Source organism: Capricornis sumatraensis, chromosome 16 (assembly GCF_032405125.1).
Source record: "Capricornis sumatraensis isolate serow.1 chromosome 16, serow.2, whole genome shotgun sequence".
NCBI classification, from domain to species: Eukaryota; Metazoa; Chordata; class Mammalia; order Artiodactyla; family Bovidae; genus Capricornis; species Capricornis sumatraensis.
Genome location: NC_091084.1, coordinates 81,671,166 through 81,683,753, shown reverse-complemented (window position 1 = coordinate 81,683,753; position 12,588 = coordinate 81,671,166). Strand labels below are relative to the sequence as shown.

The window sequence follows — 12,588 nt, the reverse complement described above, 5'->3', positions numbered from 1 at the left end:
AATCTTTTTATTTTATAAATAATGTTTCTTAATATAGAAACATTTTGAACTTTAATAAAGTTAAAATTATAACTCCAGAATTTCTAATTTCTTCTTTTTTATAACTTTAATATCTTTGCTGATATTCTCTATTAGATGTTGTTGTTGTTTAGTTTCTAAGTCAAGTCCAGCTCTTTGCGACCCCCATGGACTATAGCCCTCCAGGCTCCTCTGTCCATGGGACTTTCCAGGCGCGAATACTGGAGTGGGGTGCCATCTTCTTCCCCAGGGCGTCTTCCTGACCCGGGGATGGAATCCACACCTCCTCCACCTGCTTCACTGGCAGCAGATTCTCTGCCGCTGGGCCACCAGGTGCGCTCAGTCTCTATTCGATGAGTCACTGTAACCGCGCGTGTTTGTGTAAACTGTTGCTTCATTCCTGTCCGACTCTTGGCGACCCTATGAACTGTAGCCTGACTGGCTCCTCCGTCCGCGGGCTCTCCAGGCAGGAATACTGGAGTGGGCTGCCGTTTCCTCTTCCAGGGGATCTTCCCGTCTCAGGGATCGAGCCTGCCTCCTTATGCCTCCTGCGGCAGCAGGCGGGTTCTTTACCACCCCGCCACCGGCGTTTTCCTTCAATTCTTTACCTGTGTGCTTCCCTCGGTTCTCTGAAAGTGTATGGACATCCTCAGAGAGTTTCTGTTGATTACTTTTTCATATTTCCCTCCAAATTTTCATGATTCACATCTGTGTGTGTGTGCGTTAAATAAATGGATGCTTTAGACAATATAGTGTAGAAACTGAATTCTGATTAGCTTGTAATTGTTTGATATTTGCCTTTGTTTGTTTAGTGACCTGCCTGTACTAATTTTAGGGTCTGTTTCCCTGTGCTGTAGAGCCACTGAATTCTCTGCCCAGTCTTTTAAAATCCCATTTTTATTTATAAGCCTGTCTTCTCTGGGGTTGCAACTGTAGTACTGGCCAACCAATAGTCAGTTTTCCTTATGCACATTTTGATGAGAGGGTCTGAATGTGTGGATTGGGGACCACTGAAATTTAGAGAGACAGTTGGCAAATCTTGCTTTGGCTTTTGTTTTCTGTTTGTGCAGGTCCTCGAGGTCAGCTGGAATAAGTAACTGGCATCTGCTCTGTTCTTTCCATAACCTTGAACATGACCATAACCTTCTCAATACCCAGGAAAATGTGAGAACTTCTTAAAGCCCACGTATCATTTTCTAGATATCATTAAAAACTTTAATTTTTCCCTTACTTCTCCTGAACAATATCACAGCTTTAGGCACCTGTGGTTTGGCCTTCTCCAGCGGTCCTACCAGTTGTTGCTGTGGAGCCGACAGACCTCTGTCAGTTCTGTAGACAACACAGCTTCCTCACAGCCTTAGTAACTTCACTCAGTTGCCTCATTCTGTCAGGAACACTCAACCCTGGTGTAGACAGTACCAAGGACTGGCAATGGCATGAAGGAGTTGAGACACTTTACTGGTGGGAATGCAAGTGGTATGTTACTTGTTTATAAAGTTGGCAGTCTTATAAAGTGAGACATAAACTTACCCCATCAGCCAACAATTCCACTTAAAGATATTTACTCAAGTGAAATGCAAACCAGTGTTCAAACACAAAACTATATGCAAATGTTTATAGCAGATTTAATTGTAATCAATAAAACTAAAAATAAACAACCTGGCTATATTCCGTATAATAGAATAGTACTTGATAAATAAAAAATACCAATCTACTGATATGAGCCACAAAAGGATGAATGTATTATGTGTTATCCCAGATGAGAGTAGCCAGACCCCAAAAGCTACCTGCTGTATGATTTCACTTGCATATTTCTTACAAAGGAACAGTCATGCAACAAATTCAGGTTCCAGTATCTGGGAGTGGCAGGAGAGCTTCACTGAGAAAGAGCAGGGAAATTTGAGGGCAGACAAGCCTGTTCTTTATTATGATCATGTTGGTGGTTACATGATCACACGCATCTGTCCAAACTCTCAGAACTGTTCACTAAAATGCGAAGTTGCCAACAAATTACACTTAAACTGAAAAAAGAGAAAGAAATGACAAGAAAATAGTGTAAATATATCTGCGTGCTCAGGAAGCCAAGCTCATCCTCGAGGCAGTTTAATTGCTTCTTTCTGAAGTAAGTGGAATGAATGCCTTTGGCTATCTCATGGGGGCTTGTCCTGATACAAGTTCCAGGTCCCTAACATTCCCTCCTGACTCCCATTCATTAGCTTCTAAAATCCCTAAGTAGTTCTCCTTGACATCATTTTAGAAGGAACAGGCTACATACGGAACCTCTGGTCGTTTATTTACTCATCTGAATGTAAATAGTTGTTAGCACACACAAAGGCCTTCCTCAAAACAGGATTTTCTGTGAGTCTGCAGCCACTGACAAGGAAAACCCACAAGATAAACATTATACGGAATGTAGTCAAAATGACAACAATTTACTGAGCTATGTTATAGACCTTCTTTCCTTAGCTCTTCGTGGCCACAAGTCGCTGAATTATGTGTCAATCATATTATATCTATGTCACAAAAGTTTGGTCTAAGGTAAGCGACAATTATAAGGACACCTTTTGATTAGCATCGCAGAGAGAGTTTCTTCAACAGAATTTTTAAATTCTACCCTGGAAGAGCTTCAGATCAGACTGAAAATTCAGGATTTGCAGCCTCTTTTTTCAAAAGACAGGTAAGCTTCTATATTCCATACACATTTTGAACAAGAAGTGTAATACACGTAAAAAGCAGTGATGAAGCTGATACTATGAGCTCAAATTGGAATGTCATAAACATTTTCCTGAAAAAACTGGGATAGAGTCAAATTACAAAATAATTCCACTAGTTGGAAGTTCAGGTATGCTCATGAAGCTCTACGTTATGTTCCTAAAGAGGATGGACCAGAACAGTAGGTGATGCTCTGACTGAGTAGGTGGTAATTTCATTGCTTTCTGTCTTCTCATGTCATTGTGGTGGAAGCTTGCAATGTTTGAATTAACAGTTTTTTAGATTCCAGAAGAGTCCTCATGAGGTTTTTATAGATCTCTGTGCCATTTACTATTCTTACCTCACACTCTCACCCTTTTCAGGACATCTAGGAAAGTTGATGGAGCAGTCTTTCAGTAGCATAGGCTGCAAAATGAATCATATATTCATTTAAATATTAACTTTATGCTGTATTATATAGGTAGTTTAGGAAATAACTTCTCAAATTCTCATTTTTAGTATCTCTAAAACATTCATGATAGAGTTAACATTTACTGTGAAGATTGAGACATGTCTATATCTAAATATATATTTCTCTTATTCGAGATTTTAGGACCCAGCATATGCTATAAATTGTTATAGGTTATTTTACCACATTTGTCAGAAATTGGTAAGCACAAATCCTTTAGAGACTAGGAATGGAAACTTAAATAGCAGCATGGACAAAGAAAGATCTTAGAGACAAGCGCTGCCAGAGAATGAACATGCTTCCAATGCTCCAAATCTTAATTAAAAAGTAGAAACATGGAACTTGCTCCAGAACAGAGGTGCAGACTAGAATTAAACTCCTGGACCATCATTTACCAATCCTGTATTTCTGTGACCCAGCTAATGAATGAGAGTGAAGTGAGTAAAAATGAGTTTGAGAGAAGAAAACTCTTTCAAATATGGATCAGAAGGAAAACTAAGCAAGATAGGCTGAACATCCTTGAATTTTCATATAAAATGTCTGGTTGTTAAGTCACTAACTCGTGTTGAAATCTTTTGCAACCCCGTGGACTCCTCTATCCATGGGATTTTCCAGCCAAGAATGCTGGAGCGGGTTGCCACTGCTTACTCCAAGAGATCTTCCCCATCCAGGGATCGAACCGGCACTTTCTGCATTGACAGGTGGACTCTTTACCAACGCACCACCAGGGAAGCCCTAAAATGTCTGGGATAGAGTAAGAAATCCTGGCGGGCACAAGAAAGACTAAATGAACTCATGTGTGAGGAAAGACATGTTGAGAAATAAGTCTCCCAGACTTCTAACTCGCCCACAGTGTGAGACCCTGAAAATCACCATCCACCTTTCCTAAACCAAGATAGAGATCATCATTTCATGGTAACGATAACATAACAATTTATCAAGATTCGCTATGTTATCATCTTCCTGCCTGTGAGAGACCTGCGTTCGAGCCCTGGGTTGGGAAGATCCCCTGGAGAAGGGAACAGCTCAGTTCAGTTCAGTTCAGTTGCTCAGTACTGTCCGATTCTTTGCAACCCCATGGACTGCAGCACAAAAAGCCTCCTTGTCCATCACCAACTCCCAGAGCTTACTCAAACTAATGTCCATCAAATCAGTAATGCCATCCAATCATCACATCCTCTGTCGTCCCCTTCTCCTCCTGTCTTCAATCTTTCCCAGCATCAGGGTCTTTTCCCATGAGTGAGATTTTCATATCAGGTGGCCAAAGTATTGGAGTTTCAGCTTCAGCATCAGTCCTTGTAATGAAAATTCAGGACTGATCTTCTTCACGATTGTCTCACGGGATCTCCTTGTAGTCCAAGGGACTATCAAGGGTCTTCTCCAAAACCATAGTTCAAAAGCATCAGTTCTTTGGTGCTCAGCTTTCTTTATAGTCCAACTCTCACATCCATACATGACTACTGGAGAAATCATAGCTTTGACTAGACGGACCTTTGTTGGCAAAGTAATGCCCCTGCTTTTTAATATGCTGTCTAGGTTGGTGATAGCTTTTCTTCCAAGGAGAAAGCATCTTTTAATTTCATGGCTGCAGTCACCATCTGCAGTGATTTTGGAGCCCCCACCCCCAAAAAAACTCTCACTGTTTCAATTATTTCTGCATTTATTTGCCATGAGTGATGGGACCAGATGCTTTAAGCCAAATTTTTCACTCTTTTCTTTCACTTTCATCAAGAGGCTCTTTAGTTCTTCTTCACTTGCTGCCGTAAGTGTGGTGTCATCTGCATATGTGAGGTTATTGATATTTCTCCCGGCAATCTTGATCCAGCTTCTGCTTCATCCAGCCAGGCATTTTGCCTGACATATAAGTTAAATAAGCAGGGTGATAATCCACAGTCTTGATGTACCCCTCTCCCAGTTTGGAACCAGTCTGTTGTTCCATCTCCAGTTCTGTTTCTTCCTGATCTGCATACACATTTCTCAAGAGGTGGGTCAGGTGGCCTGGTATTCCCATCTCTTTCAGAATTTTCCACAGTTTATTGTGATCCACATAGTCAAAGGCTTTGGCATAGTCAATAAAGCAGAAGTAAATGTTTTTCTGGAACTCTCTTGCTTTTTCCATGATCCAACAAATGTTGGCAATTTGATCTCTGGTTCCTCTGTCTTTTCTAATACAGCTTGAACATCTGGAAGTTCATGGTTCATGTACTGTTGAAACCTGGGTTGGAGAATTTTGCACATTACTTTGCTAGCATGTGAGATAAGTGCAATTGTGCAGTAGTTTGAACATTCTTTGACATTGCCTTTCTTTGGGATTGGATTGAAAACTGACCTTTTCCAGTCCTGTGGCCACTGCTAAGTTTTTCAAATTTGCTGGCATATTGAGTGCAGCACTTTCACAGCATCATCCTTTAGGATTTGAAATAGCTCAACTAGAATTCCATCACCTCCACTAGCTTTGTTTGTAGTGATGCTTCCTAAGGCCCACTTGACTTCACATTCCAGGATGTCTGTCTCTAGGTGAGTGATCATACCATCGTGGATATCTGGGTCATGAAGATCTTTTTTGTACAGTTCTTCTGTGTATTCTTGCCACCTCTTCTTAATATCTTCTACTTCTTTTAGGTCCATACCATTTCTGTCCTTTATTGTGCCCATCTTTGCATGAAATATTCCCTTGGTATCTCTAATTTTCTTGAAGAGATCTCTAGTCTTTCCCATTCTATTGCTTTCCTCTATTTCTGTACATTGATCACTTTAAAAGGCTTTCTTATCTCTCCTTGGTATTCTTTGAAACTCTGCATTAAAATGGATATATCTTTCCTTTGCCTTTAGCTTCTTTTCTTTTCTCAGCTATTTGTGAGGCCTCCTCAGACCATCATTTTGCCTTTTTGCACTTCTTCTTCTTGGGGATGGTCTTGATAATTGCCTCCTGTACAAGGTCATGAACCTCCATCCATAGTTCTTCAGGCACTCTGTCTATGAGATCTAATCCCTTGAATCTATTTCTCAATTCCACTGTATAATCATAAGGGATTTGATTTAGGATTTGATTTACCTGAATGGTCTAGGGGTTTTCCCTACTTTCTTCAATTTAAGTCTGAATTTGGTAATAAGGAGTCCATGATCTGAGCCACAGTAAGCGCCTGGTCTTGTTTTTGCTGACTTTATAGAGTTTCTCCATCTTTGGCTGCAAAGAATATAATCAATCTGATTTAAGTATTGGCCATTTGGTGATGTCCATGTGTAGAGTCGGCTCTTGTGTTGTTGGAAGAGGGTGTTTGCTATGACCAGTGAGTCCTCTTGGCAAAACTCTGTTAGCCTTTGCCCTGCTTCATTCTGTATTCTAAGGTCAAATTTGCCTGTTACCCAGGTATCTCTTGACTCCCTACTTTTGCATTCCAGTCCCATATAATGAAAAGGACATCTTTTTTGAGTGTTAGTTTTAGAAGATCTTGTAGGTCTTCATAGAACCATTCAGCTTCAGCTTCTTCAGCATTACTGGTTGGAGCATAGACTTGGATTACTGTGACATTGAATGGTTTGCCTTGGAAACCAACAGAGATCATTCTGTCATTTTTGAGATTGCATCCAAGTACTGAATTTTGAACTCTTTTGTTGACTGTCCACTGCACTATTCTGGCCTGGAGAATTCCATGGACCATGGGGTTGCAAAGAATCAGACAGAACTGAGTGACTTTCATTTTCACTTTCTTTCACTTTCATAGCAACACCTTAGTTGTGCTGATATGGGATGGGAGGTAGGAGGGGGATTCAGGATTGGGAGCTTGTATACACCCGTGGTGGATTCATGTCAACGTATGGCAAAACCAATACAGTATTGTAAAGTAAAATAAAGTAAAAAATAATATATATATATATTACCTCATTTAACTGTTATAATAATTGTTTTTCAAGGATCTAATTACCATCTCATTTTATAGAGACAATGAGCCTCAAAGATGTTATTTCACGAACAATGTCTCCTAGGTTTTAAATTATAGGGCTTTTGAATACATATGCACCTCTTTTTAGAACCCAAGCTCAACATTCCATGGCACATTTTCTTTTTATAATTGCCCCTTTGGCTATGTACATCTCTACAATATGCAATCAATAAATATATGCTTTAGTGGGAAATGGCAACCCACTGCAGTATTCTTGCCTGGAGAATCCCATGGATGGAGGAGCTTGGTGGGCTACAGTCCATGGGTCGCAAAGAGTCGGACATGACTGAGTGACTTCACTTTTCACTTTAGTTAAAAATAAATTCAATTAAATTTCAGTTAGGTGCATGCGTCCTGGAAATCACTCTGCCTGGGTCCAAAGCTTGACTCTGTCAGTTGATACTCAGATAAACTTGCTCAAAACACTTAACCTTTTGTAGGTTAGTTGAGAGGATTAAGCATATTTAAGCATATTAAACTTAAATGTGTACTTGGAGCGAGCACTGTATAAACATAACCTGTTGACAGATTCTAGTGATTTGCTTTGGAAGATGTGTTTATGGTAAATGTGTGATCAGTCAGTTCAGTTCAGTTCAGTCACTCAGTTGTGTCCAACTCTTTGTGACCCCATGGACCACAGCATGCCAGGCTTCCCTGTCCATTACCAACTCCTGGAGCTTACTCAAACTCATGTCCATTGAGTCTGAGATGCCATCCAACCACCCCATCCTCTGTCATCCCCTTCTCCTCCCATCTTCAATCTTTCCCAGCATCAGGGTCTTTTCAAATGACCTTCTTCGCATCAGGTGGTCAATGTATTGTGTGATATAAAGCAAATAATAATCTTTTTCTGCACCTGAGCTTGTTCATTTGCACAAGTGGGAAATTGACAATGTAATCTGCATGGATCTTTCAGCTTCAACAGCATGTAACTGTTAGAGAATTCATTTGCTAAGTTTTTTATTCCTCTCTATGCTTTATTTTTTCCCCAGTTTCCTGACTGTTTTGAGTCTTTGTCGCTGCTCATGGGCTTTCTATAGTTGTGGTGAGCGGGGCCCCTTCCTGGCTGTGGTGCACAGGCTTCTCACTGCCGTGAGTTCTCTTGCTGTGGAGCTTGGGCTCTAGAGTGTTTGCGTTTCAACAGCTGTGGGGCCTGGGCTTGGTTGCTCCACAGCATGTGGGACTCTCCTGGATGAGGAATCCAACCCATGCCCCCTGCATCGGCAGGCAGCCTCTTAACCACTAGCCCACCAGGGAAGACCAAACCTACGCTTTAGATCGGAGAATCAAGAAGAATAATTTATTGCCATCATAAAATGACAAAATAACCGGGTGTTTATATAATTCCAATGCAAACTCTTTGCTGTCTACCAGATGTTCCTTGCTTTCTCATTACTACAGAGAATTTAGGAAATTCCCATGGAGAATGGTACAGAGGGGACAGATTTCACCTTGGTGGGTCTAACCAATGCTCCAGAACTCCCGATCCCCTCTTTACTGTTTTCGCCCTCATTTGCCTCATCAGTGTTTTTGGAAACCTGGGGATGATCACCCTGGTCCTGTTGGACTCCCGTCTCCACACCCCAATGTACTTTTTCATCATTAACCTCTCTTTGGTGGACTTTGGCTACTCCTCAGCTGTCACACCGAAAGTGATGGCTGGGTTTCTTGGAGCAGACAAGGTCATCTCATACAATGCCTGTGCTACTCAGATATTCTTTTTCGCAGCCTTTGCCAGTGTGGAAAATTTCCTCTTAGCTGCAATGGCCTATGATTGCCACGCCGCAGTGTGTGAACCCCTACATTACACCATCACCATGAAGACGAGTGTGTGTGCCTGTCTGGCCATAGGCTCCTACGTCTGTGGATTCGTGAATGCCTCCATCCATGTTGGGGGCACATTCAGTCTTTCTCTGTGTAAGTCCAAGGTGGTCCATCACTTTTTCTGTGATATTCCAGCTCTCATGGCTCTCTCTTGCTCTGATAAACATGTTAGAGAGGTGGTTCTCATTTTAATTTCAAGCTTTAATGTCTTTTTTGCTCTTCTGGTAATATTTATTTCCTACCTTCTCATATTTATCACCATCTTGAAGATGCAGTCAGCTAAGGGATACCAAAAAGCCTTGTCCACTTGCGCTAGTCACCTCTCAGCAGTCAGCATCTTCTATGGGACCATCATTTTCATGTACTTACAAACCAGCACCAACCATTCCATGGACGCAGACAAAGTGGCCTCTGTGTTCTATGCTATGGTCATCCCCATGCTGAACCCTATAGTCTACAGCCTGAGGAACAAAGAGGTGAAAAGTGCATTCAAGAAGGTTTGGGGGAAGGTGAAATCCTCTCTAGGGTTTTAATGCTGCATGATGTACAGTAATCTAGTTTTGTTCCTCTAAGTCTTTCCATTCACATTTTTAGCCTTGAAGTACATTTAATTGCTAAAGTTATATTCTTACCACTCAGAAATCTGTTGTATAATAAAAATAAAATGTATGTGATACTTGAACTAAATATGGCTCAAGTAAAGCATAAGACATTTTGAGTCCTGCTTCTCAAAAATATTTCTAATGGTTTTTGACTTATTCACTTGCTACACAGGCATTTTCTCTATCACATGGCAGTGCAAACATACATGTAAATCAGTGGGACCAGCAAGTTCATGAATAGAAACACATATGTATGCTCTGTGTGGGCATATGATGACATACACATGGCCCTCGTAAATTTGTGGTGCAGGTGGTTTATAACTCAATAATTTAAGATAATTTAAGGCTATTAGAATACAAATTTATGTCTAATCTTATTTCTTTAATGGAATATCTGTTTTAAGACCCTTAATTGGTTAAAAAAAAAAAAGTTATGTAATCCTAAATGAAAGGATGGGCTTCATTGGCACATTTTATTGAAAGACACATAAATATCACATTTAAATAAGTTATATGTCTGTCTTGGCTGAGTCATTTTGTAAAATCAAATGTTCACATTACAATTTTCAAAAGGATGAATAAACTTGAATATAAGAAAAATAAAGAAAACAAAAGCATTTTCCATTATTTATATATGACCACAAAGTTTAATTATGTTTAAAAAAATGCAGAGTATTAATAACATTGTGCATTTTTCTGTCTGAAAATGCTTTGAAACGGTTGATGCTTCTCGCTTGTTCGTGCTTTACTTGAGTTAGGTCACCTTTTTTGCTCTCCAAGTCTTTTCTCGGCTCCACTCACACCGATTCACTTGCTATTTCTTGACAACTTCACATGTTTCTGCATCAGAGCCTTTGAATTTGCTGCTCCGAGTGGAATCTTCTCTTACTTAATTCAGAATGTCCTTAAATGTTATCCTAACCCAGAGACTTCCCTGACTATCTTTATAAAACACTCTCTCATCCCCTTACACACCAACACTTAACCCTGTATTTTTCTTTATAATCCTTATCAATAATCACTCTTGCATATTTATTTGCCCACTGGTTTGTTAACTATTTCCCCCAGCTAGAATGTAAGTTCCTTAAGAACAGTGACTTGATCTCTTTTTCTCATCATGTGATTCTCCGTACCTAACTGGTTCTGTGTTTCACAGTAGATTCTCACTAAACAATTATCAAAAGTACAAATACATTGAGTCTTTTCTGCATTATATGTTAAATCTTTGAACTGCTGTTGATTATATCACAGTGTATTCCCCTTAGTAAAATCAAAATAAATTAGGGTATTGGAATATAAAGTTATATTGAACCTTTATTTATTTAATTGAAAAATTGTCCAATGTAGAGGAAGAGTTTTGTCATTTTTCAAATGAAGGTGTCATTTTATTGGCACATTTTATGGGAAGCTACATAAGCATGGCATTTAATGGATTATAATAATATTTCCACCTTGACTCAGTCATTTTGGAGAAATAGCATGTTCACATGATAATTTTCAAAGAGATAAAATGACTACAGTGGAAGAAAGCTGGTGGGGGCAGAGAAGTGAGGAGGCGCAGAAACAAAGGGACATAGTCAAGGGGACCAAATAATACTAGTTTAGTAAGCAAGCAAAGTCTAGGCCGTTTAGTTCCTTCTCAAGGGCTGTGGATAGTATTCTGGGCCATAGGCACTGAAACCCCCACCAGGTGGAGACATGACGATACATGATGACCAGCCTGTAGTCATGATATAAGCTGCCACAATTCCAAGAATTGGCCTAAAAACACATGGGAGCAAAATAACCATGGAACTGCAGACTCATCGTCATTAAAACAATCAAAAGGACACTGGTCAGACCACAAAAGACCAGTTTCAAGATGACTGTCAGAGCTGACTGCGTCGTGTCTCCGTGTAGCTCCCTCCCTCAGCCTACGAAAGCTCTTGCCCTCTGACTGCTGGGGTTGGGGACAGAGCTGGCCTTTGGACAGGAGTCTGCTCTTCCTGGCAGTTGCCATCATCCAAAATGAAGCAAATTTCCCTTTCCAACCACCTTGCCTTTAATGACTTTTGAGTGGTGAGCAGTCAGAACCCACTCTCAGTTACACAATGAACTTTTGGAACCCACAGCATCCAATAGATAATCTGAAACCATCTTAAACATTTTTCCCTTTGGAATTATGTCTCATTAAGTGTCGAGTAACATCGGATAGATTCTATATAGTAAGTCACAAAAGACACAAACATAAGAAACTATTAAAAGTTTTTAACATTTGATTCAATTTGGAAAATTACTTCATATGCTAAATGTATAATTAACTCTTCATTTCAGTTCAGTTCAGTTCAGTTCAGTCGCTCAGTCATGTCTGACTCTTTGCGACCCCATGAATTGCAGCACGCCAGTCCTCCCTGTCCATCACCAACTCCTGAGGTTCACTCAGACTCACGTCCATCGAGTCCGTGATGCCATCCAGCCACCTCATCCTCGGTCGTCCCCTTCTCCTCCTGCCCCCAATCCCTCCCAGCATCAGAGTCTTTTCCAATGAGTCAACTCTTCACATGAGGTGGCCAAAAGTACTGGAGTTTCAGCTTTAGCATCATTCCTTCCAAAGAAATCCCAGGGTTTATCTCCTTCAGAATGGACTTGTTGGATCTCCTTGCAGTCCAAGGGACTCTCAAGAGTCTTCTCCAACACCACAGTTCAAAAGCATCAATTCTTCAGCACTCAGCCTTCTTCACAGTCCAACTCTCACATCCATACATGACCACAGGAAAAACCATAGCCTTGACTAGTCGGCAAAGTAATATCTCTGCTTTTGAATATGCTATCTAGGTTGGTCATAACTTTTCTTCCAAGGAGTAAGTGTCTTTTAATTTCATGGCTGCAGTCACCATCTGCAGTGATTTTGGAGCCCAAAAAAATAAAGTCTGACACTGTTTCCACTGTTTCCCCATCTATTTCCCATGAAGTGATGGGACTGGATGCCATGATCTTCATTTTCTGAATGTTGAGCTTTAAGCCAACTTTTTTGCTCTCCTCTTTCACTTTCATCAAGAGG

At 40.5% G+C, this 12,588-nt stretch overlaps 1 pseudogene; it reads left to right on the top strand.

Annotated features, from left to right (window-relative positions):
* The first annotated feature begins 8,541 nt into the window (after positions 1-8,541).
* On the top strand, positions 8,542-9,479 carry LOC138092598 (olfactory receptor 5B2-like; annotated as a pseudogene).
* Positions 9,480-12,588: the final 3,109 nt, after the last annotated feature.